We start from the raw sequence: 26,125 nt of genomic DNA on the forward strand, positions 1-26,125 counted from the left end.
GTTCAGGTTGTAAATTCACACTGGGTATTTCTGTTAGGTCCGTGTGTTGAGAATATCAGAGGACAGACCTGTGGCTTAGATCAAAAGAAGAGTGATTTTGCAGCTCTTGAGATAGGAAGGTTATTAGTACTAATGTGCATTTACTGTGTGCTTTGTGTATGTATAGAGGTGGAGTAAAGTTTACATATTAATGTATATGTATAGAGGTGTAGTAAAGTTTACATATTAATGTGTATGTATAGAGGTGGAGTAAAGTTTACATATTAATGTATATGTATAGAGGTGTAGTAAAGTTTACATATTAATGTGTATGTATAGAGGTGTAGTAAAGTTTACATATTAATGTGTATGTATAGAGGTGTAGTAAAGTTTACATATTAATGTATATGTATAGAGGTGTAGTAAAGTTTACATATTAATGTGTATGTATAGAGGTGGAGTAAAGTTTACATGTTAATGTATATGTATAGAGGTGTAGTAAAGTTTACATATTAATGTGTATGTATAGAGGTGGAGTAAAGTTTACATATTAAAGTATATGTTTAGGCACCTGCCCAACGTGATGTAAACTTTTAAGTATTGCTCCTAAGACTTGTGGTTATTCTTGTCTTTCTGATTAATAAGTACTACGCATGCTTCTTTTTTTAATTATGAAATTTAAATATTATTTAAATGCATGTTATAAGAAATTGTATTAGGTTTCTCCAAAGAAACAGAACCAACACCGTGTGTGTGTGTATTATATTTTCATATATTACAGAGAGAGAGATTGATTGATTGAGTGATTGATTTTAAGCAGTTGGTTCACGTGATTGTGGATGCAAGTCCCAAACCTGCAGGGTAGACCAGGGAAGAGTTGCAGTTCAAGTCCAAAGTCAGTGTGCTTGAAGGATTCCCTCTTGCTTGGGAGGTCAGTCCTTTTTCTTCAACTGAGTGAATGAGCCCACCGATATTATTAGAGGGTCATCTGCTTTACTCAAAGTCTACTGATTTAAGTGTTAATCTCATCTAAAAAAATACCTTCGTAGAAACATCTAGAATAATGTTTGGCCAAATATTTGAATACTGTTGCCTAGCCAAGTTGACACATAAACCATCACGGAAGTATTCATTTTATTCCCTAGAGGTATTTAAGTTTTTAACAATGGACATATGCTTCCAGAAATAGATTTATACATCTTTTCATGCAAGAATAAATTGTGGATATCTTTCTAAGTCATTACATAAAGATCCATGTCATTCTTTCTCACAACTACCTGGAATTATATTACATGAAGGTTTTTCTGTACCTCTGTGCTCATGCTAGAAAGGGCACTTATGCTGTCTCTGCTGCTTGATATCTCTCCTTGGATTCCAATAGATTTCTCAGGGCTCAGATACTGAAAACTGAGTTCTTGATAGCCACAACCTGCAAAGAAACCAAACCAACATAAAGTTTCTCCAGGGAGTTTTTCCTATCTCAGAAAATGGCAACTTAAGCTAAAACCTTGTCTTTTCCTTCCTTGATTCCCCTCGTTTGTCCACCACTCCCACTGCCCCCCATCCTGACCAGAGTCTTCATCATCTCCTGTCCAGAGTCTTGGAGCAGCCAGTCTTCCCACCTCCACCCCTGCTTTCCGTTTTATCATTAATATTAGCAGTTAAAGTGATCCTTCTAAAATACACGTCAACTCAGCCGACCTTGTTGCTCTTCTTCAAACGTGTCGGGCACAGGCGTCAGGGCCTCGTCATTTGCCTCTCTCCTGCCAGGCCTCACTCATGGCCTCACCCAAGCCTAATTAACTCCCAAAGGTGGCACCTCCAGATACCGTCATATTGGGGATTGTAGTTCAACGTATGAATTTGGGGGGGGGACACAAACATTTAGTTCACAGTATACACTTAGTTGGTAGAGCTACATACCCCAGAACTTTTCCAGGATATCTGTGCCTATTTCAAATAGTAAATTGTCTGGGTTTGTTTTGTTTGCATGTTTTTTGGTGAAGCTGTGAGTTTGTGTATGTCAGATAGTATAAGCTCACAGAGAAGTGGAAAAGGTCCAGTATTTTACGTAACCCGACTTCCTTACTTGAACTGTGCTTCACAATAAGGAAGAATATTTTGTTACGACTTGAAGAATGCAGAAGTGACTGTTTTATTCCAAATCTTGTATTGCAATCATTGTTTATATTTAATTTTTTAAAGTTCCATTATCTTTAAAACGCCGTAATATTAAGACAAACATATATCTCAGTAAGACGGAATTTTTTTTTTCTTGTGAAAACAATACATATTGCCCGAAAGAGAGAATAAGCTTCGACTACATTGAGCAGCTTCTTCATAGCTGTGCTTTTGGCATTTACCCAAGGACTCTTGAGGAACTATCAAATTATATGTCTTTGAAGCTTAGCCAGAGATCTTAATGAAACCAAATCATGCTGAAGTTCTTAAAGCTAGTTTAAATCTCAAACTGTACATTTTAAATTAAGTTTTTATTGATAATAAATATACTTTATTTCTCATTAGCCTTGAAAGCTTGAGTAACAATATCTGTAGAATAAACATGTTTTACAAAGATTTACCATGAAGAATGGTATTAATATGACCCTTGTTACACTAGCACAATAAGATTTCAAAGTAAGCATTCACGAAGTAACAGCGATTAATGACAACCATCGAAAACAATTTTGAACTCCATCAGTTTAACTCAGGAGGGTAAACTTAATATGATAATTCATCTAGTTGAATTGTATCAGCTTAGCAGGAAAGTATGTAAATACGTGACCCTTACCTAGTTTCTAAATGGATGCTGTGCTGATAGATTTATCAGTTCCATTAAAGAACTTTGGGGAGCTTCGGAATTTCAGCAGTTGTTCCCTTGGAGGCTGAAAACCCAACCTGATCTCATACTGGGACCATTCTGGTCTGCATATTTCCATAATTTGCCTTTGCTACTAATATGACAGCAAGACACAAATAACTGTTTCTAATAATATCAGATGGAGTTGTGGAGGACAGCATTTTAATGTAGTAAAAGACCTCCCCCTGGGGTTGTTATTGCTACTATAGAACAGCAGCTACACAGTTGCAACTGTAGTCTCTTAATTGATTTGTTTAATTAGCAAGAGCTGAAGCTTGGGCTGAATCTTGTCATCTGATATCATAGGACGCAAAATCTGCATCATTCATATTTATAGATACAGGAACACCATCAAAAAGTTTTACTTTTTCTGAAAACTCACTTATGGATATGGAATTTTAAGAGAGTAAACTCCCATTTGTTAAAAATCCAAATAATTGGAAAATGAACTAGGTTTGTTATTGTTTTTCTTTACCAGTACTCTTTTGAGAAGTAAATTATGTCATGCGTTTTCGCTTATTATTGTCTTCGAAAAATAAGCATCCAGAGAACTTCTTTGGTCTTCTGTACTTTATAAAGCCCTCTCTTTACGTGTCTGACTCATCTCTAGTCTTCATTTGCCTTTTTCTCCCTTCTCTGTTCCATCCCTTTCTCTGTATCACTGGGGTTTCAGGAGGGGCACGATGGCTTATTGGGATTTCTTGCATGGTGGTCCCATGTCCTAGCCTTTGCAGCTACCCGGAGGCCTATTTCCCTGTGTGCTTACCCCTTGGCAGGACATCTGACTGAATTAACCCTGGGACTTGCCCCACTTAACCCAAGTTAAGTGCAGTTAAGACCAAGCTGCACTGGTCCTAATTTCCTTGGATGGGGAAAAGAGAGGGGACTGGGAAGTGTCTAGCATAGAACCCCAGGGCCTTCATCAGACAGCCACTTCCACCCTATACACACAGGGCTCCATCCCCACTGGGTCAAGCTGTCCTTATTCCTGACCCTGTTCCCCTCCAGCCATAGAAAGCGGGTGGTGGCCACAGGCTAGACGTTTTGTGGAGGGTTGATGAAGTCTCCCTGATTTTTTTTTTTTTTGCGGTACGCGGGCCTCTCACTGTTGTGGCCTCTCCCGTTGCGGAGCATAGGCTCCAGACGCGCAGGCTCAGCGGCCATGGCGCGCAGGCTCAGCCGCTCTGCGGCATGTGGGATCTTCCCGGACCAGGGCACGAACCCGTGTCCCCTGCATCGGCAGGTGGACTCTCAACCACTGTGCCACCAGGGAAGCCCAGTCATTACATTTTTTAATAAGCATACATAAAGCCTGGCATTTATTGGTAGTCATGGTAGTCGGTCATCTCACGTTGATTGAGCATCTATTATGTGATGACATTGAGTTCTGGCAATCCACAGGAAAAAGGCATCTCTGCCAGCAGTGACCCACTGTCAACTGAGGATATAGAAATATGAGTGTGATGAGAGTGATAATAGACGTTTGTATGAGGGAGAGGTATTCTGGGGCTTGGAAAAAGGAAATGGGGGAATTGCGAAAAGCTCCCCAGTGAATATGTCCAGCTCATGCTTAGACTCTAAGGATGAATAGAATCTGCAGGCAGGGAAGGGCATTTCAGATAGAAGGGAACAGCATCTGCAAAGTCCCTGAGACAGCATGTTCAGAAACTGCTCTGTGATGATGGTGGAGAAAGCACAGGGAATAAATGAACGTTGAGAAGCACGAGGTTGCCTGCGGGTTTAAGGAAGAGCAGGTTGGCTAGTGAGGGTGGCAGGCAGGTGGCAAAGGTCTGTGTGGGAGATGAAACTAGCATGGCAGGAGCTGGGTGTTGCAGGACCATGCTGAGGAGATTGGACTACTCTTTAGACTTTGAAAGAAGAGAATCTCAGTATCACCTGAGGTGTATTTTGTTTTGTCTTGATTTTAAAGAGATCTTGAGAGAGTGAGCAAATAAAGAAGAGGTCCATTTGAGAGTCTCCTCTTAAGGATCCAGAGTCTAGTTTTATGTATTAGGCAGAATTGAAGATGATGCCGAGGTTTCTAGATGTGTGTAAACGCTGCAGTTAACTGTGGGAGCAAAAGAGGAGGAAGGGAAGGAAGGATTACACAAGAAGAAAGCTGGAATAGATAATGAACTGGGTTTTTGACCATTTTAAGTTTGAAATGCCAGAGGGGCCTCTATGATGTAAGGGAAAGACAGGGAAAATGATGAAGGGTGAGCATGCCAGTGGGTACTTCGTGGGCATGAAGAGGTGATATCTGAAGCCTGCAGTAGGTGAGGTCGCCTGAGGGGATGGTGAAGGGACAGGCCCAGAATGGACCCCTGGGCAATGCCCATATCCGGGGGAGGCGTCTAGCATCTCTAATATAATCATTTTAAAATGACATTATCTATTGTCCAAATCATTTCTATTATGTGTGGCTATTGAAGCCAGTTTAGTGCAACCTCAATCATGATTTCACCTCAATCATGATTTCACAGTATCCTAGGGTGTCTCTAATTATTTCATAGTATCTCAAAATCCTGCTGCCGTCTGCCAAAGATCCTCAAACTAAAATTGATTTTAATGAATAACAGAATGCCTTACATTTGTGCGATGCTTTAGGATTTTAGAATGCTTGTTTGATTCCATTCAGTTTCCAAGATAGGCCATGTAGCATCTTAGAGTTAGTTGTAAAAATTACACACACAACACTCTTTGAAATGTTGTCAATTTAAAATATTTGCAGTTACTCAGTTATATGTTCACAAGAAATTTCTGTAAACTACCAGGATGTTAGTGAATTTTGAGGTGAGGGGTTTGGGGAAGGTATACTAAATAAAGTTTGATTTCTTGTGTTTGAATCTTATATCTCCCACTTACCAGCTTTGTGAGTTTGAACAAGTTACTTAACCTTTCTGGTCCTCAATTTTCTCATCAGCAAAATATCTACTTTCATGGAATTGGTAATGGTTGAATAAGAAAATGTTGGTAAAATGTTTGAAAATAGTAGGAACTTAGCATATAGTGGCTCAACTATTTTTATAGCCCCTGAAAATATGGAATACACTCTCCCTTTGCAGTCATTTTACCTCGCTTTTTTCCCTCCTTTTTCTTGCTTGCTTTGGAGACATGCTGTCATCTGAAATTGTAATCTCAACTGAGATCACACTTGGTAGGCAATCTATCAAAATATTCAGAAGGAAAATACTTATGTTTTATTTGGAAAGTCTAATTTTTGTTCATCCTATGATTTCTGACCGCCTCACACAGTTAGCATACCATTTGTCATTGAATGCTAAATATGAAGCATGTATTTAAACCTGCACCTGTGGCAGCAAGATGCTTAAGAACATCTGCTTCCTTGAAGCATAATGAAGTTCACCAAGAACAGCCTTGGCTTTGGTGTCTTGCGTTTGAAAGGCAACATACTTTTGATATAGGCCCTGTTACGATGGTGCTTATAGGACTTCATAAACCAGCCTCGCTTCGAAATGATTTTAGTTTAGGAAAACCATTTAAGGCCATTGTGGTGTAGTACTACGTATTGCTGATCTTTCATACATAAATAAAATTAATTGATTGTTGTTATTTACCTTATGGTGAGAATGATGTGGAAATGGCAGCTCTTTCTCATGGAAGCCATGTCAGACAGTGGTTCTCAAACTTGAGCATGTGTAAGAATCACCTGGCAAACTTGCTGAAAATGCAAATCCCCAGGTTCCAGTGAAGCTGATTCCCTAGGTTTGAGTAGGGCCTAAGGATCTGCATTTGTAAAAATCAGTTTAAAGTAGCCCAGGACTAGGATTTGGAGTATATTTTCACACTTAATGTAGAATTAGTATCTAGTTTAGGAAATTGATACCAAAAACTACATTGTATTACTGGTCTTATGAGTGGAGCATAGGAGCAATGTTCTGGTTGTTTCTTGTTATACTAAGAGGATAGGACAAGCTTTTGATTATTTGAAATAATTGATTATGTATTCATAATACATATTTTTTAATCAGGTAGGGACATGATAGGACCTAAAGTATGATTAAATCCATAGTATCGTCCACTGTATCTTTTAAGTTTACTTATCAACTGCAGTCTTTTAGGTTTAGTCTGAATTATTCCAAGACTTAGTTAGACCCACAGGATAGTGACAATTTTTATTTTTGGCCTAGATCAGGGTTTTTCAATCTTGTCAATAATGACATTCTGAAATGGATAATTTTTTGTTGTGGGAGACTGCTTTGTGCACTATGGGATGTTTAGCAGCCTCCCTGGCTTCTACCAATTAGAGGCCAGAACACCTCCCCAGATATAACAACCAAAATTGTCTCCAGACACTGCCAAATGGCCCTGGGAATAGGGAAGGGGCAAAATCATCCCTAGGTGAGAACCACTGGCCTAGACTATATGTAGTAGTAGGGATTTCAGAATTTCCTTTTCTCATTTCACTAATAAATATAATGTTCTAGAGATGAGCCCTCTAGAACAAATGTGATACTTCTCAGTGGCCTGAAGCTTACAAGGTCTTATATATACATGCTTATACATCCCGACCTACACAAATGCCTTATGCAAAGAAAGTAACAGTGAACTGTAGCTAGCCTGATGCTTGATTTGACCTAGGAACATGCTTGACTACTGGCTGTGTGGGTTACTTGTTCTTAGTCTTCCTCATATTTTATCTTAAACCAGATCTGTCCTGGACAGCCATTCCTGAAAGGTAGGCCAAGTTCTAGTTTGTGTAATTGCATTCTGTTTATTCGGATCCTTTTAACCGTTGGAATAGCCGTACTGTTATTGTTCACATAAGACCCTCGCATCCTGAGTCCACAGCGAGAGTGTACAGTTACTACCTGATCGTAGAAGCCACTGCTCTTCCATGGGCTCCACTTTGCCTGTCATCGTCCTGGTGAGATGCATCAAGTAGAGTATGTTACATGCATCACCTCACAGTGGCATCGGTGAAGAAGTACTTTTCTGTTCTTTTTCAGCTAGCATTTAGTTGCCTAGCTCTGTAGTATTCTGTGGCACTTGCCCTGTGTGTGGAAGGTGTATGGCAGGATGCCTGGCAAGGCATGGGAAAGTCCAGCAGTCATTAGTAGCTCAGGTATGTATTCTGAGAGGTAGCTTTCCCAGGCTGGCATATGTTTTGTATGGTGTAAATTCTCAAGATTGTGGGGGACAGCTGAGGTAATGACTAGGTAATGACTAATCAGTGTTAATTACCTAGGTAATTACAAAGCATCAGGGGACACGTGAAACTGCCCAGTGACCTTGTGTGAAGTGGAAGCCCTGCCTAATTTAAGGGTGGGGAGATAATTCATGTGTACGTTCTAACAGTCACTCTTGGAGTCCACTGTGTCCCAGAGCTCAGACCACCCCTTTCCTGTCTCAGCTGCTCGGCAGAGTGGCCTTTTAAAACTGGGATGGGGCTTCCCTGGTGGCCGGGAGACAACGTGCCCAGAACGCCTGCAGTAAGCCTGCTGCTTTCGGCTGGTCACCTCGTTTGCTTCCCACAACCGTTGAGATCATCAGCATGCCTCCCACCTCACGGATGAAGCGATGCCTCTGCTGTGATTTGTCAGAATGGCTTGTACGGTGAGGGCAGCCATAATGTCATACCTGGACCTGGCGACAAACCTTGGCTTCCTCACACCAGCACGTGCGTGGCTGGGATTTAGGTCCTCCCGTGGCCCTTCGCACTTCCGTATGATTCCTGACTACCTGGTGGAGAGCAGCTTGTGCGGAGGTCGGGGGACTAGCCCTCCTCTTCTTCTGTGTTTGAACTTAGAGCCCAGCCACTTAACAGCTAGTGTTGAAGGTCTGTGTCCTTCAGCGTCCCCTTGTGAATTAGTTTCATATTGGGGCCGAGGGCAGGGGCTTTCTCTTAGAAAAGGTAATCTTTATCCAGGTAACTATTGTAGATATTAAAAGTAGATTAAAATGGTAATTTGATATACATTTGATATAAAGCCTTTCCTCTCAGTGAGAATGTAAGACGACCTCAGCTGACACTTAAGGTGATTGGGGTGTGGAATACATGTTAACATGTGTCGTGAAAGATTAATTGTTCTAGTTTAAGTATTTAACCTCTGTTTCTCTACCCTCTGCTACTTTATTCAGCCAAACTTTGAGTCCCCTTGAAGGATTTTAGGAATAACGCAGGTGGGTTTTGAAATATAGATTGCTTGGCGATATTTTGCAGTATTGCAAGTCTAAACCAGTGGTTCTCAACCCGCTGATTCTGCTCCCTGGGGGACCTTTGGCAGTGTCTGGAGACATTTTGGTTGTTACAAGTGGTGGGCTGCTACTGGAATCTAATGGGCAAATGTCGTTAAATTTATTGCGAGCGTCACCAACCAAGGAGGCTTCTGAAACATGCTACAATAAATAAGACAGTCCCCTACAGAAGAATTATCTGACTTAAAATGTCAGTAGTGCCAAAGGGTCTGTGTCCAGACAATAATTATGGAAGGGCATATAAACGTCTGTGACCATGTCCTCAGCCCTTCACAAAGCTCTCTAACACTCTGCAGACTTACTCTTTTAACATGCCCCTGGATGAGCAGCCCACAGCTATTCCACCCTGTTCATTCTGTGTTATCTCATGAAGCCTTACTTTGTAAATTGAAAGAACTGCAGGCGTCTTGATTATACTAGAGGAAGAACTGGGCCCCATGTACATGTATGTCATATATATTGTTTTACTATTTTTTCCTAATATTGATGACCCTTTTGTGTGCATTTGTGTCTTCACAAAATTTTGACCAATATATCAATTTTATAAATGAAGTTTTCTCTTAATCAGTGTCTGCAGTTATGATCCAAAGGCCTTTGATACTGGTTTTTTATATTCTTGATTGTACCTACATTTCTTTTCAAAAAGAACAAAGTTTTTTATAGTTCACGCTCGCCCATCAGAGTTTTCTTGTTGGATCATCTTTGTTAATGCCGCAGCTACTTAGAGTAAACGATCAATTAGATATTGTTGTATCAATTTATCAATTTGTTGAAAATAAATCTATATAAATACATGCTGTGTGATCCACATGTGCACACAGCATGTCTGAGCTTTTGACAAAGCCTGTATCTTCCAACTGGCAGCTCTTGTGGTTTGAAGGCCAGCTTGTGAGGAGGTGAGAGTGGTGGCCTCACCCCTCACTGATAACTTCCCCCCACCTCCACTCCGTGCAGTCTGCATCCTGGCCCCCAGTGGGTCTGCTGGCCTGGTCTTCACTTGGCAGGGGGTTCTGAAATGTACCTGCAGGATTTTAATTTATAAAGGTGACTTAGTGCCAGCACAGAGAAGTTAATGCTGCCGAAAGAATTTATTACTTACGTCTCCTAAGAGAAGGGGGTCTCCCATGCCACACAGGGCCACTGGGAAAGCACCAGCCGGGTCAGGAAACAAAAAAGGAATGAGGGGAAAGCATGGGTGGGAGCCTTTACTGGGGTTTCCGCAGGAAAGGCCAAGTAGGGCAGGGTAAACCGTTTAGGATTGGCTAGTTTGAATAATGTCGGTAGGCTTTGGGCTCTAGGGGTGGTCTCTAGTTGTCTGGTCCCTGGCCTTAGGGTGATTTGGGGCAGGAAACCATGGCTTGGTGTGTGAGTTAGATAAAGCGGGTGGCTGGTTGCATATGAGAGCGTCACTGTCTTTAGGAGTTAGCTGGCCCTGGGCGGGGGCAGGCGCTCTCAGGCCTGTAAGGCCCCCAAGATATACAGAAAATTAAAAAAAAACATGATTAATACACAGAGAACCTGGTAACAGAATCAGGGGAACTGATGTTCAGTAACTAAACTCACGAAGACTGATGTCTAAACCAGAATGCGTTTATATTAATTTGAGGTGAGGGAGATTTCTTCCAGTGACCAGATCTTTAAACCTGCCCTCCAGAATGTTGACTGAATGGTGGCACTAGAATAATTAGGAAGCTAGTTAGTTAGAATAACTTTAGAGCTGGTCTGGGTTACATGCTAACAAGAGCGAAGGGAGACTGAGTGTACCTATGCTGTGCTGAAGCCTGCAAATCACTTCTAACCTTCACCCAGCGCACCCTCCGGGGCCCACCTCCTTGCCTTCTCCTTTTTCTGTGCGTTAGCGCTACTGTCATCTTCCTGAAGAAAGGACTCGCGCAGTCAGTCAGGCTGCAGCTACCCAAACCTTCATCACGGACCTATACTGTATAGAATGTAGTTCTCCTTCCCTCGGGCTGACGTGCACATCACTTGGATTTAAATTTTGAGTGTCCCCAAAACTCTATGGTCGTGCACTTTCATAGGTGGTTAGTATAGCACTTCTGTGTGGAGTTTTACCAGCACGGCTCTCAGAAGTTCCTAAGAATCTTCCATTTCTTTGGTAACACCCTCTGTAGTATATATACTCAGAAAATTTCTTTTCTTTCTTTTCTTTTTTTTTTTTTTTTTTTTTTTTTTACAGAAAGAGCCCTGAAAGATCTCATTTCTAGCCCCAGTAATGCTTTTAAACTGGTGTGTGACCTTCCTAAACCTGTTTTCTTTGTTGTAAAATGAAAGGTCGAGGTCAGTGACCTCCAAGGTCTTTCCTGGCACCGTTCCTGCTCTGAGAATGATTACATTTGTCACAATGTGCAGTTGGCTTTGCAGCAGTAGCAGAACATCACATGTGCAACTTATTATCATTGTCTATCTTTTGATTTTGATTTTTAAAAAATTTCCTTGGGTCTCATGCAGGCAGACATCACTGGCTTATCACGTACTGGTATTGTGTCCTGTCACTCGATTTCTGGGGACAGCACATTGTGCTGCTACAGGCTCAGTGCTAATGGTCAAGATTATATGTTCTGCTTACTGGGACTTTTTTGTGTGGTTTCTGGGGGGAAAATGCAGATGCTTTTCAATTATTCTAAGGGAATTTTGATTAACCCCCTGGGTAGTGTTCTCTGTACCCCCTGCCATGGAGAAGCGAGTTTTATTGAACAGAAGGTGTAGAACTGAATTGCTCATATGTGTTTGCTTTCTGGTGCCTATAGTATTTCAAGCTAAAGCATTTTAATAAATAGTTAATAAATGTCTGTCTAAAATAGGCCAAAACTGTTAGAAACTAAACCTTTTGTTCTTCAATTTCAAATGCAGATAAGTTCATTTGACTTCTAAGTGGAATTTCCAAGGTATAGACTCACATTGTTCTTTTATATGTGTAAAAAGTAGTTATTTTTGACTGGAATTGTCAACATCCTGCTTACTACATAATTCTGAGTATTTGCCCTTAGGAGCAGATACTTACATTTATTACAACATTGCTATTTTTGTTGTTGCTTTTGTAGATATTGTGCATGTTTACTGTTTTCTTCGCCTGGGTGTCTAATTGTACCTTTTGCATCTGGCTGGAACATAGATGCTTGATTTATAGAGAATTTTCAAATGGCTGCCTCTGAAGCCTTTAAAACACACACATACATACACACACACACACACACACACACACAAAACGGTTTTATTGAGATATAATTCCCATTCCACACAATTTACCCATTGTTCCAAGAATACAATTCAGTACGTTTTAGTCTATTCACAGAGCTGTGCACCCATCACCACAATCAGTTTTAGAGCACTTTCATCACCCCAAAAAGAAGCCCCAAACCCATTAGCAGGCATTCCCCATTTCCTTCAACCCTGTCAACCCCTGGCAGCCACTAACTTACTCTCTGTCTCTATATATTTACCTGTTCTGGACATTTCATATAAACAGAATCATGCAATATGTGGTCTTTTGTGACTGGCTTCTTTCACTTAGCATGTTTTCAAAGGTTCATAAATGTTGTAGCATCAGTACTTCATTTTTTTTTTTGCCAAATAATATTCCATTTTATGGATATACCACAATTTTTCCTTCAGAATGGACATCTGCATTGTTTGTCTTAAAAGCTATTATATATCGCGTTGGCCAAAAAGTTCGTGACGTCGAAAAACCTGAACGAAATTTTTGGCCAACCCATTATGCTGCTATGAACATTCCTTTATATATGTTTTTGTGTGGATGTATGTTTTCATTTCTCTTGAGTGTATACCTACGAGTGGGATTTCTGGGTCATGTGGCAATGCTGTGTTTCACTTTTTGAGGAACTGCTGGACTTTTCCAAAGCAGCTACACCCATACATTGCTGAGGCAATGTATGAGTTATTTAATTTCTCCACATCCTTGCCAACATGTGTTACTGTCTTTTTTGGAATATAATTGATATATAATATTATACTAGTTTCAGGTGTACAACGTAATGATTCAGTTTTGGTATGTATTGTTAAATGATCACCACAGTAAGTCTAGTTGACATCTAATGTCTTTTTGATTCTAGCCACCTAGTAGGTATGAGGACAGGACTCATTTTAAAATATTTTCTATGCAGGATTCCTCCTTTTCCCTAGAACTGATGATAAATGCAAGAGTATCCAAAAGTGTGTATTAGTTGTTTTGTTTATTAAAACAAACTTAACCCCTAACAAAACATAATTTTAATTATTATATGTTTTCTGATACATTGCTGACTGTACCTCAAATAAAATGTTTTTTATATTAAGCAAGCAGTTCCTTTTATTTCCCTAGGCTTTTTTTTTTTTTTTTTAATGGTAGCACATACTGTGCAGGAAGGTCATTACATAAAGAGAGGAAAAAAGAATATCCAGCATCAAAGAGAAAGTTAATGCTGTTCGTATAATTTTATTTATTTGTTTGTTTTTGTTTTTTTTTTGCGGTACACGGGCCTCTCACCGCTGTGGCGTCTCCCGTTGCGGAGCACAGGCTCCGGATGCGCAGGCTCAGCGGCCATGGCTCGCTCCGCAGCATGTGGGATCTTCCCGGACCAGGGCATGAACCCGTGTCCCCTGCATCGGCAGGCGGACTCTCAACCACTGTGCCACCAGGGAAGCCCTCGTATAATTTTTTAATAGGCATCTTATAACGTTTTGAGATTTAAACCAACTAATAATATTTTTTGCACATTCCTGAGTATTCCCCTCTTGTTGCCTGTGAACTGATGTTTTGCTTTGGAAACTCAGATAGTGAAAATATTTGTCAACGCTTCAAATACCAGTGCTTTACTTCTTTAGTCATTTAGGTATTAATCTTGTTCTGTAGACCACCTACATGTGTTTGTAAGGGCTGTAATAACTGACACTGTATTTAATTAGCACTAATTTTGTGTAGAAGGAAAAAACATATTAAGTATCTTTCCAAGTCACTAGTTCGAAATTAGCAGAAGCTTGGGGGAAAAAGTCCTTGTCTGTGTTGCACTGTTATTTTGCACAGCTGTGGAAATTTGTGATCCATTTCCTCGTTCATTCTTTCATTCACTCAACAAGTTTTTGTTGGGTGCTATTATGTGCCAAACCATGTTCCATCTAGGTTCTAGGGAAGTGGACCAATTTCAATAGGACAGAAGTGTGAATCACAAATAGGTATCCAATGGCAACCAGCTGGTGTACACAGTTTAGTAAGTGAATATTGGCATGTCCACAAAAATCACCTTTCGTAGCTCCTCGTGGCAAAACTGGAGGACACTGAGGTCAGTTCTCAGAGTACCCCGTTAGGAGTGGGGCAGGGAAGTCCCTAAATAGGGGGAGTGAAGCCTTTGGATTCTGATGTTTTGTCACTTTATTCTCCCTTTTTAAAGTTAAGGGCCATTTTTTCATTCTGTTGTCTTAAGTCTCTTTCCACACATGTAAAGATCTTGCTTCCTTTCTTAAATTTCATGTTGGCTTCTATATCTGTTACTTCAATTATGTATACCCCTTCCATTTGTGCACAAAAAGTAATTTACATGTTGATAATGAGGGAGGTTATACATGTGTGGGGCAAGGGGTATATAGGACATTGTATCTTTTGCTTAATTTTGCTTAAACCTAAAAAACTGTTCTAAAAGTCTGTTTTTTAAAATGTAATTTACCGGATGGTGATTGAGGGCACCTACGTTTTAAAGTCAGGCAGACACTTATTGATTGGCTCTTTGATCTTAGCTTTATTTACTCTAAGACCAGTTTCCTGGTCTGTAAAATAAGAGTAATAATAACAGCATCTCTTTCATTGGCTGTTGTGAGAATTAAATGAGAGAATGCGGGTGAGGCACTTAGTGTAGTTCCTGGCACAAAGTAATCACTCAGTAAATTTAACTAGTATTGTGGAAATATATTTCATACCCAGGAATAAAGTTTTATTCGCCTTTATGAAGCATGATCCTGGGAACTTTCTAGTTGCCACAGCTGTTTCCCAAGGGCAACTAATTTAGACCTACAGCCTGTAACTCACTCAGTGTGACTTGTTTTCTGTTTCTTCATTCTAATATGAACATTTCTATAACACAGTCCTTTTCCCTGAATATCTAGTGTGTGGATGCCTCAGCTAGGTCGTCAGCTGGGTAGAGTGGGGGGGGTGACAGCACCCTGCAGCAGACTTGGCGAGAGTGGAGGGTACTGGTGACGACTAGGGCAGGCCTGCCTCAGGGAAGCGGGGGGCCGGAAGGGACGAGGAGGGGTCAGGGGAGACTCAAGCTTGTTGTCCAGCTGAGGAGAAGGAGCCGGTTGGGAGGAAGAAAGAGTACAGCTGATAAAGCAGGTCCCGGTGAGCGGGGAGGGACAGGCCAGGAGTTCTGCGTGCCCAAGGCGAACAGGAGGAGTGCTTGCTCTCTGGCTGGCAGTGGGTGCAGATCTAGGGAAGTTTGTAGGGCGGCAGGCTGTGTAGGGAGCCCAGCGAGCTCTGTTCTCCTTGGTGAAAGTGCTAATCCATTTAGTAATAGTTATTCTATTGCTATAACAAGCTTTTCTATTTTAAAAGACCAGTGTAAGCACAGTGTATTTTACTTTACACTAATTTAGAGTGAAGATTCATACTATTTTTAAAGCTAAATATACCATAGGTGCTATTTTTTATTTATTACCTAATGTGTCTAATAATAGAATTAGCAAAAAGGTGACTAAATTATCCAAATTTGACTTTGTACTAACATCATGCTTGGCTTATTCAACCTCCCTGAAGGTCAGCAAGAGATAAATTTGGACCAGACTGGTCTTTTTCTGCATTCATCACTTAAAAGGGGGGGGGGGGGAGAAAGAAAGAACAGAGGAGAACAAGCCATCTTTTACTTTTATAATTTTTAATCCATCATTAAAAGTACAACTTGCTTTATGATCTAAAGAAATACCATCTAAGTCTTTATATTAGGAACAAAAGTGAGGCTTTCAGGAAAAAAAGGAGCAGAGCTTAATCTGCATTAGCCCTTTGATGTATTTCTAGATTTTACAAAGCTTCCCGTTGTTCCCGCCACGTTGAGACAGACCCAGTCACATGTCCAGCAATGCCGATGTCCTTTTCTCCTTAGCACGTGCTGAGCTAGAGAGGGCTGGACCATTGCATCCGGGATGTATTTCCACAGGTGTTGGCCCAATGGGAGTTTCACTTCCCAGTACTCCTTCTCCAGGCAAAGATTCTTTTTTTAAAAACTTTCATTTTATATTGGAGTATAGTTGATTAAGGGCAAAGATTCTTAAGTTAATGATTGGTTTGGAAAAATAAACTATATTGCCCTTTTGCTCTTTTGAATATTTCTTTAAGATGCAACTGATATTGGTATATCTAGGGGGCTTTACTGAGAAGTAGAAAAATGCTAGTTGAAAAATGTCATATTCATCTATAGTTTTGAAACATGAAATGCAGTAGATAAGTTTTGCTTTTAAATTTTAAAAAATCCTATTGTTTGAATTCTTGCCATTTTTATCCCTTTTATTTCATCATTTCTTGTAACCTAGTTTTATGTTAGGGTGCTGAATTTTATGTAACAACTTCTTTTGTTTTTGTTTTCTTCTGTGATTATCTTCCTCATATTTAATCTTCTAAAAATTTTTTTGATTGGAGTACAGTTGACTTCCAATGTTGTGTTAGTTTCAGGTGTATAGCAAAGTGAATCAGTTATACATATATACACTCTTTTTTTAGATTCTTTTCCCATATAGTCATTACAGAGTATAACTAGTTACCTGTTTTATATTTATATAACAACTTCTTGATGAGCACATCTTCTTACATTGTGATGGTGAGAGGTGTATGTTTTTAATGGCTTTTCTATAGATTGACATCATTGCCAGAAGTGGTGCTTGGTGCCAGCTAGTTTCACAGATGGAAGAAAACAATCCAGGTTTCAGTTTCACAAATGGAAAAACAAAATCTAAAAGGAAAAGGAAGTAATTCGTTAGCAGTGGGCCACTGTGCAGAGTAGGATAACCTGCCTTCAAAGATTTTTGTCTTGAGCACTGTAATGTAATGTTTAATAAATAGTTTACTTCAAAGGACTTCACTACAAGAAAATAGGCAGCTTTCCTGCTATTCTTGTTTCTGGTTCAGTTTTACTATAAGTAGCTCATATCCGGTCCTCTGTGGTCTCAGGTGGTCATTTGTGTTTATGATCCTAACACTGAAACTGTAAGAACTGTGGCCCTATTTTAAGTCAATAGCAAGTACACAGTGGTCTGCAGGAACTGATCGAGGCTCTCCCGAAGCCCTTGACACTTTGACGCATCTTAAGGAAAGTGCTCAGACGCTGTAAGCAGTATGCACGTGATTATGTCCTCCAAAAATAGAAAACTAAATTTACTAAGGAAGGACTAGAAAAACTCATCGAAATGTACGTAAAGTTTTTGATGTATTGTGATCACTCCTGTACTCCCATTCTAAACTTCTAAACACCATGTTCAATATCCTTGAGATAAAAGCCTGAGGTTACAAAGATCATTGGAGATGTTTGAATTTTTCTTTTTCTTCCTGTAGATATATTTGGCATATGTAGAATTTGAGAGTCCACTATTAATATCAGTTTCTTCCAGATATTACCAGATAGCAGATAGACAGATGCAACTCAAAATAAACTACTGGAACTCAGAAAACACTATTGTTTCTTTTCCCTATAAATTTTAACCCAGCCGTATTTTGGGTCTGGGTGGAACCTGGCTGAATCCATTTTGAAGAGGCTCCCCCAGTGATTCTGGTGAATATCTCTGTAAAATCACTACTGTAAATTCTTGTTGGGTATGATCTTGTTTTGTTTATTTTTTATCGCTCAGTATTGACTCAGTGATAGGACCTAGGGCCATTCTAAGATATATAGACTTGAGACAGTTTCACACTGGCTTACTCCCCCTTCCATTCCTATTCTTTCCTCTTACTCGAGGGCACTCTCTCTCTCACTCTCTGCTCAGAACTGAAGAGAATGCATTGCTCTAAGATCTAGCCCTGTAAGCAGAGGGGCTAAGGGGTGAATGGGGGTGGGGGGGGAGGAGGGAGGGAGTGGGTGTGTGGGAGGGAGAAACTGCCCCACCCCATTGCGCTCACAAGGTAGTAGAAGGGGTTTATGGATTGGGCCTGTGTTTCTGCATTAGCCACGTTGTTCTTTAAAGCCCTGGCTAGCGGAGCCACCTCTTTCCCCCCCACCCTTTGTATCCTTGAGTCTTTACCCAGAACCAGCTCTCTGTGGCACCTGGGGAGGTGGGGTGCTCTGTCAGTTTCTAGTTGTGGCTGCTGAGCCCCATATTGAACTTGAACACAGATAACCATATGGTAACAACAGTCATTTACAAATCTTCAAGTCCTGGGTTCAAGCATTTCTCGTCAGTAATCCGTGGGTCAGTCCTTCAGAGGGGCAGCCCACACCGATGTCCCTCATGAGAGTAACTTGTAATAGGAGTTTATCCAAGTTTATACTCCTCTTCAACCTGACAATCCCAACTCTAGGAATTTATCTTCAGGAATTGTTTTAGTTAGGTTCTTTGGCTTTCAGGAGATTCATTCAAGTTTCCTAAACTTATTAACCAGGGTATGTGTACAGAGACCTTTGGAAAAGGCCAGTCGTCCAGGCCCAAGGGAATGCATTCACCCGTGGTTTTCTCAGATCAAATAATAATACTGTAATCTTGAGCGCTGACATATATTGAGCACACCATATATATGAGGCATTTTGCATTGCCTCCTCATTTAATCTTCTCATGAGGTAAATACTGTTACTATTTGCTTTTGAAATGAAGGACTTGAAACGTACAGATGTTAAGTAGTCTTCCAGGGTCACATAGCCTGTACCGGAAACAGGACTTGGCCTGAGGGCTCTCTGATGGCAAAGCTGGGATCCAGAAGCTCATCAAGAGCAGCTCCTGGAATAAGGACACAGAGTAGAGAATGGACTCGAGTAGTAGTAGCGTACATAGTAGTAGCACTCCAGAAAAAGATACTCTATTTCAGATAAATTTGGGAAATGCTAGCTCAGTTGAACAATGTTTTTTACTTCAGGACTTCTCAGTACTAAACTGATAATCAGTTTGAGTCTCCAGAAGGGAATATGGAATGCAGCATTTCTCAAACTTATTTCGGCCACTGAATCCTTTTATTCATTGGGTGTGTATTAGCCCTTTCCTAAAACTAGTTTTGTAGAAAACATAGGAGATGCTGCCTTGGGACCTTTTAAATTAGGAATTGAAGGAAACAGGATGGCAGAAAGGACTTGAGAACAGAAATTATAGCTGAAACTCCAATGACTTGGAAAAAGAGACCCCTCTCCCCACCAGAAAGCCCCCCACAAAACTACAGTATAATCTTATAGGAAGTACAGTAGCAGGATTTATGGGAACTTGTCTCAATTAGAATAAACTATGTTCTCTATATTATATTGATACTTCTCTAAGTAGAAATTATACATTGCAGAAAGGTGACCCCACCCAAATGTTTCAAATATGTAAGTACTTTTAAAATATGATTAGTATTTGAAAAAATACATATGTATATGTATTGGCTTACTAATGATTCTATAGATTTTTAAAAATACTCTTAAGAAATAATAACTGCGATTTAAGGTTTGGAAAACTTTTGCGAGGGATCTTTCTGGGGATTCACAGTGCACATTAGCATTTTTAAGTCGTTGAAAAGTGCTCTAGTAAAGAAACCTGCTTCCCAGATTTTCCCAAATCTGTTTTGCCATGCGTGACTTACTTATCCCCATCTTTACTTTTTTTCTTATTACCTATTACCAAGCACTAAAAGTAGTACTCCTTGGAATACCTTTGGGAGGCACTGCTCTAGATGGGAGCAAACTGCAGCCCACCACTTGCTTTTGTAAATAAAGTTTTACGGGAACATCGTCACAGCCATTCATTTATGATTTCTCTGTGGCAGAGCTGAGTATTTTAGACAGACACAGTATGACATGCAAAGCCTAAAATATTTACTATCTGTCTGGCCCTTTATAGAAAAAGTGTGTCCGTCTCTGCCCTAGATGATTAGTTGTAGGTAGTTGTATGTGCAGATTAATTTTACTCTCCGTCTTGTACTCTAGCGTTAATACATGCAATTAAAAAGCTAATATAGGTATATGTATGTGTGTGCATATTGTATGTATTTTAAAATATTGTAAAACATCAAGTGTCAAATAACACTGTTAACCAACAGCCAGACTTGTTCATTATATTTATTGTGTCAAAACAAAATGCACCGGACAATCAAGAAGATAATTTTATTCAGGCAATTGCAAGAGGGAGAATGGTTATTAATGAGGAATGTCTCAAAGGAAAGGAAGGGCTTGTGTGGTACAGAGGCAGGTACGCAAGGGGCATTGCAAGCCTTGTGGGATTCATGAGGAAGAGTGAACCATGGGTCTTGCGTGACTTCGTTTGGGGAGAGTGGCTGTCTGCCCGCAGCCGTTTGTCAGACGCGGAGGAGTGGAGGGTTCTGTAACTTCTTCTCTTCCAGGAGCACAGGGCTCGGGGAAAATTCAGCATTGTCAGTTGTTAACCAAATCAATAAATGCTATTAAATACCTGCTTATATATAGTTTGGGCACTAAAATATGGTTGTTTTCTAAGGTCTTATCCAAGGCCACTTCTGTCTCTTTCTGTATTTTGTCTTCCATCACTTCTCTTGCCTGTATCATAGTCAATACAGTTTATAAGTCATTGTTTATTGAAATAGAGATAGCAATTATGAATTAGAGCAAATATATACTTCGAATTTTTTTAAAAGGAAAGTGATATCTGTGGAGGAATATAGTGGGATTGGTTACATATCAGTTTGCCATTGATATATTTCTGTGATATTACTATCATTTTATCCATCTGTAAAATCTTCATAATAAGCATGGTTGCCATAGGCCTAATTCACTTTTTGAATCAGTCACAGGCAACAGCACAGATCCCTTACAAGACATTAAGGCAGAGTAAGACCCTCACACTTTGAAGGGAGATTAGTGCCTTTTAGAACATGTATAATATTTTTTGAATTTTATTTATTTTTTTTACACAGCAGGTTCTTATTAGTTATCCATTTTATACATATTAGTGTATACATGTCAATCCCAATCTCCCAATCTCCCCCCCCTCCTCCCTTGGTGTAGAACATGTACATGATAAGTCTGTTTGAATAGCTTAAATGATAAGAGCTGTCATCCGATTACTAGGAGCTAGGTACTCTCCTAAACATTTTAGTTTTTTCGAAGTACACTTTACAGACAATAACATGTACCCTTGTAAGTTACAAGCTGTTGATCTTTAGTAAATTTACAGAGTTGTGCAGCTGTCACCACAATCTAGTTTTAGAAGAGTTCCATCACCCCCAAAGTTCCTTTCAGCCTGTTTGCAGCCAATCTCTGCTCCCACCGCCAGCCCCAGGCAATCACTATAAACATTTTATATTTATTAACTACTTTACTCCTCGTGGCAATCCTGTAAGATAGGTTACTATCCTCATCTCAGTTTTACTGGTGAAGCAAGTGAGGCAGAGAGAGCCCAGGCTGTCAGGAGGAGCCCGAGCCCTCTGAGCCACTCCAGACCTGAGCACATGCACATGAGAATCACCTGACGGCTTGCTGGGACACAGCCGGGACCACCCTCAGAATTCCTGGTTCCTTCTGACTGGGGTGAGGCCCCCAAATCTGCACTTCCAACAAGTTCTCGCTGATGCTGCTGGTCAGGGGACCCTGCTTTGAGAACCACTTGTCTATACAACCTCAAACATCGAGAGAAATAATCACTCTTGCGATGGGTCTGTTTTGTATGCTTGGCCCAGACTGTACCAAAGTATTCTTGGCAAGCAAATATCCCTAGTTCTAGGGGAAGGAAATGTATGCTATGAGAGTAAATTATAATCATAACCACCAACTACCGTCCGAAAAGTGAGGTTTGCAGTCACTTCTGCAGCGGCATCGCGGCCTGTTTTGTGTGCGTGCACCTTATTTGTCAATCATTTTGTAACTTTTAGTTCGAATGAATTAACATCACGTGACTCTGCTGTTTCCATTTCTGCCTTTTAAAAAGTAGACAGCTATCACAACAGCAAGAAGCAGACCCAAACTTTGTTCTTATGCCTCTAGTCACAGGCAAAAATGGAAAGGGTAATTTACCCAAATAGAAGAAAAAAGAAAGACTGAAAAGAAAGTACTGACTCACCGCAGACTGCTGCAAAATGTTGCCCTTGGGATAGAGGTTAACTCAGTTGTGAAATAATGGCCAATGCTCACCCTCCTCATAACTTTCCTTAGCCCTGGAGAAGGCTCCTCCCTCTGACGTGAGATCCCTGCAGTTCAGCAGCTGGCTCAGCCGGAGGCCCGGATTGAAAGCTCTCCGTTTGTACAGACTCACTTGCATTTGTAGCACTTTCATTTTAAATCTCCTCTAATCTAAATGTAAATATTTTGGTGTCTTTTTCTCTGTTTTTTAAAATCAAAATATTTTAGTGAATGTGAGCCTACATAAAGGTGAGTCGGTGGCTTCTCATCCCTCCTAAAAGACGAAGCAGAAGAAGTAGATGACACCAAAGAGGGATGCAGAATTAGAACCCATCAAGAACCTGGGCAAGGGTCAATTGGAGGTCCCACTTCAGAAGTTTTTTGGAATGCAGGGGAAGAATTACTTAGAAAAGGTTCACTCGCTTGGAGAGGAGGTGGTCCGGTATGTTCTTACAAGAAGCCGGCGGCTTCCTGCTCCTCAGTAACTGCTCAGACAGACCGTCATTTTTCTAAACAGCCCAAACCGGTGGAGTCAGCAGAAGGGTGTCTCCTGTCTCACACAGTGGACTACACAACTGAAGTGGCCCTGGGACCGGCCCCCTTGAACTTCTGACTGTGGGTGGGGACTCTCCTGGCATTCTCGGACCTCCAGAGGCCTCTTGGATGGACACAGGGTGCCTTGGAGGCCTGCCCTGCTGTGCCTGCCCAGAGGCGGTAGACTAGAAATATCCCTTTTAGAGCCTTCAAGATTCTACCAGCCCCTCTGAACAGAGCCTTTCCAGAGCCCTTCTCAGTACATGTGAGCCACAGACCAAGGAGAGAACTAACCCACTCAAAGGTAACGTGGTTCTTAAGGCTAACGCTCGCCTTGATCAAACCCTGCCACCCCTACAGATGCTTTTACTGAACCAGGTGTGTTTGCCCAATGCACAGCAAGCCAAATGCTGAGACGCCCGGCTTTGCAGCCCAGAAAGAGTTTAGTCACAAGGCAACCAAGCGAGGAGACAGGAGAACAAGTCTCAGATCCGCCTCCCTGAAGGCGAGGAGGTTGGGACGTTTATGGGGTAAGCAGGGTGGTCGTAGGCCTGGAGAAAGGTGAGTGGAGGCGGGGAAAGGTGAGCTGACTCCCAGTTCCTATAAAACATGTGGGCTCCCTGAAGCTGAGAAGGTATGCGACGAAAGAGAGGGAAAAAAAGAAAGAAAAAGTAACTAAAGTGTACTTCATCAGTGAAGGCAGTTTACAAGCAGGTGCGTTTCAAGAAGCCGTTCCCCTGTCTGTTGCTGTGCAAGACAAGCTCGAGTCCCCGTTAGCCTCCAGCTTCTGTTAACACTGTGGGGCGTGGTTTCAGTACCACAACCCCAGCTGTCTCACACTCCCAGTGTAACTTGAGAAAACTCTTGTGGTCCGGGTTTGGATATTTAGAACCAATCAGAATAAAAGCTGAAGGTATTGGTCATCCACACATGTGCAAACCCCAACCTTCTGGGCGTGAGTGTTGCTTGAATATTGCAGGATGTTAACCGCTCTGCCGTCTTTGAGGAAACATGATGCCCTTCAGTCCCGTGCCTGCAGAGTGCTATTCTTCTCCTCCCCCAGCCCCCCACTTGCTTGCTTTCAGCTTCTCTTCAAAGGAGACTTTAAAATGAGAGTCAGTTCCCCCTCATTCAGAGAGCAGTAGCAGGTGAGAAAGCAAACGTTAAACAGGAGTAGATGAGATGGTGAGTTCCCTGACTCTCCAGAACCCCATCCTTCTCTTGGAACACTGCCCCTTCCAGGACTGCGTTCAACATTGACTTTCCTATGACGTGGATGGGTCAAGGTGCCAACCTAAGCAACCTTGACTTTAGATTGGAAATTCCTTCAGCGCATCACAACATTACGGATACTTCTAGCCTTATCTACTGTTGAACTTTTCTACTTGGCCAGCTGGCTTCTTAATGATTCCACGACAGTCTGTCCTCTCCTACCTCCTGCACACCTGAATCACACCATCCCTGTCCAAGAAAGCTCACTGTTACCTCTGCCCTGCTTTGGAATTCTTTTACTCCAAGGCTTATCGCAAATCCGGTCTTCTCCACAAGTCTTCCTCTGACTACATTAGGCCGTTCCCTCTGAAATTCTGTAGTACTTCATTTTCTTAACACACAGGCGCAGAGAAGTTTGCTGTTGAGAGTGCTTCAGCTGGGGGCAGTTTTACTCCCGGGACACGTGGCAATGTCTGGAGACAGTTTGGGCGGTCAAACCTGGAGGTGGGAGCTATGACATCTGGTGGGTAGGCCAGGGATGCCGCCATTGAGAAACCCGACCTTCAGCGTTTCTAGGTTGGGCCTAGATGACATAAGAATCTATATCCTTGTAGTACCTGAAGAGGAAATCTTGGGTATACTTGAATATAGTCAGTGGTGAAAAGGCTCGCTGCTTCACAAGACCACGCATTCAGTTGTTGGAGAACTCTGTTAGAAATTGTTTCCCTATGTTGGGTTGGAATCTGTTTTCTGTGTCTGGTCTGGGCCAATAAATCGATTTCTTTCCCTTCTTTGGGGTGTTTATAGAGAGCTCCCTTGTGATTCCTGGCAGTTCCCACATCCCTCCCTAGTCTCTACGTTATGCCTGGTTCCACAGCTTACCTCTACTTGTGCATCTTTCCCAAATGTCAGGGCAAGCTTCCTGATGGCAGATACAAAGTCTTACTCTTAATGGAAGTCTTACTCTTCCGTGTTTCACAGCCCTGTAGCTAGTACAGTTCATCTTGTGGTAGAAAATGCTAACTCTCTGAAATGACCAGCCCCTTAGAGATGGTACCACTGCTGGCAGAGAGCATCCACAGACATTGTATTACATTACATTACACCAGTTGTAATCCTGGTACAACGTGTTGTCCCTTATATTTTGTGTAGGGTGTTTGTAGGATGGTTGCCTTTAAGGCAGAGATGGGTTTTTTAGTTTGTTAAGTCTCTGAGAAAAATATTTATTTGTAAAGCAGGTAGATTGTTCAGCATTATTCACAGTGTTCTTGCTTCTCATTTATGACTGCACAGTAAAGATAATATCTTTTACTGCTCTGCTGTCCAGTTTGTTGGATTAATTTGGGAGATAGTGCCAGTGACCTGGAATTGTGCCAACTTCCAATTAGCACTCTGTGTAACCACTGCTTTCACTTAAAAAGTAATTACTGCAGATTTTCTTATCTACCCTGAACATAACATGTACTTTTCTAATCCCGTAGTTTATTCTTCTAGGGCTTCCCACTGTAGTTTATTCTTCTCATATAAAAGGAAAATTTTCTTTAGATTTTTATGCTTTAAAAATGTTTAAACTTACCTTGATATAACTCAAGACTTCTGGAAAAAGTTGTGAAAATAGTCCAAAGAATGTCCATATAATTTCATCGATTTCTCAAATGCTAACATGTTACCGTGGTTGCTTTATCGTGTTCTCTCACTCTCTCTGTATGATTGTTTTTCTCTGAACCATTTCAGTAAGTTGCTAACAACACTTAAGTGGATATATTCTAATGAAAAGATAACTAGTCCCTTATATAATCACAGAGCAGGAAATTAACATTGCTACAGTACCATTGTCTAACCAATAAGCCTTTCAAATTTTTCTGGTTTTCCTACTGATGTCTTTTATAGCAAGAGAAAAAAATTTTTTTTCCTGATCCAGGATCTAATTCAGAATCACATTGCATTTAGTTTTCATGTCCTTTTAGTCTCCTTTAGTCTGGAACAGTTCTTCAGTCTTTCTTTGTCTTTGATGATCTTTACATTTTTAAAGACAGGCCAGTTATTCTGTCACATGTCCCTC

General features: G+C 41.0%; 1 protein-coding gene across 7 annotated transcripts in view; it reads left to right on the forward strand.

Annotated features, from left to right (window-relative positions):
- The window catches only part of PCCA (propionyl-CoA carboxylase subunit alpha), a 350,996-nt gene that overhangs the window by 288,759 nt on the left and 36,112 nt on the right, over window positions 1-26,125 (forward strand). The window lies entirely within an intron of this gene.

The sequence above is a fragment of the Phocoena phocoena genome, chromosome 18, assembly GCF_963924675.1.
Source record: "Phocoena phocoena chromosome 18, mPhoPho1.1, whole genome shotgun sequence".
NCBI classification, from domain to species: Eukaryota; Metazoa; Chordata; class Mammalia; order Artiodactyla; family Phocoenidae; genus Phocoena; species Phocoena phocoena.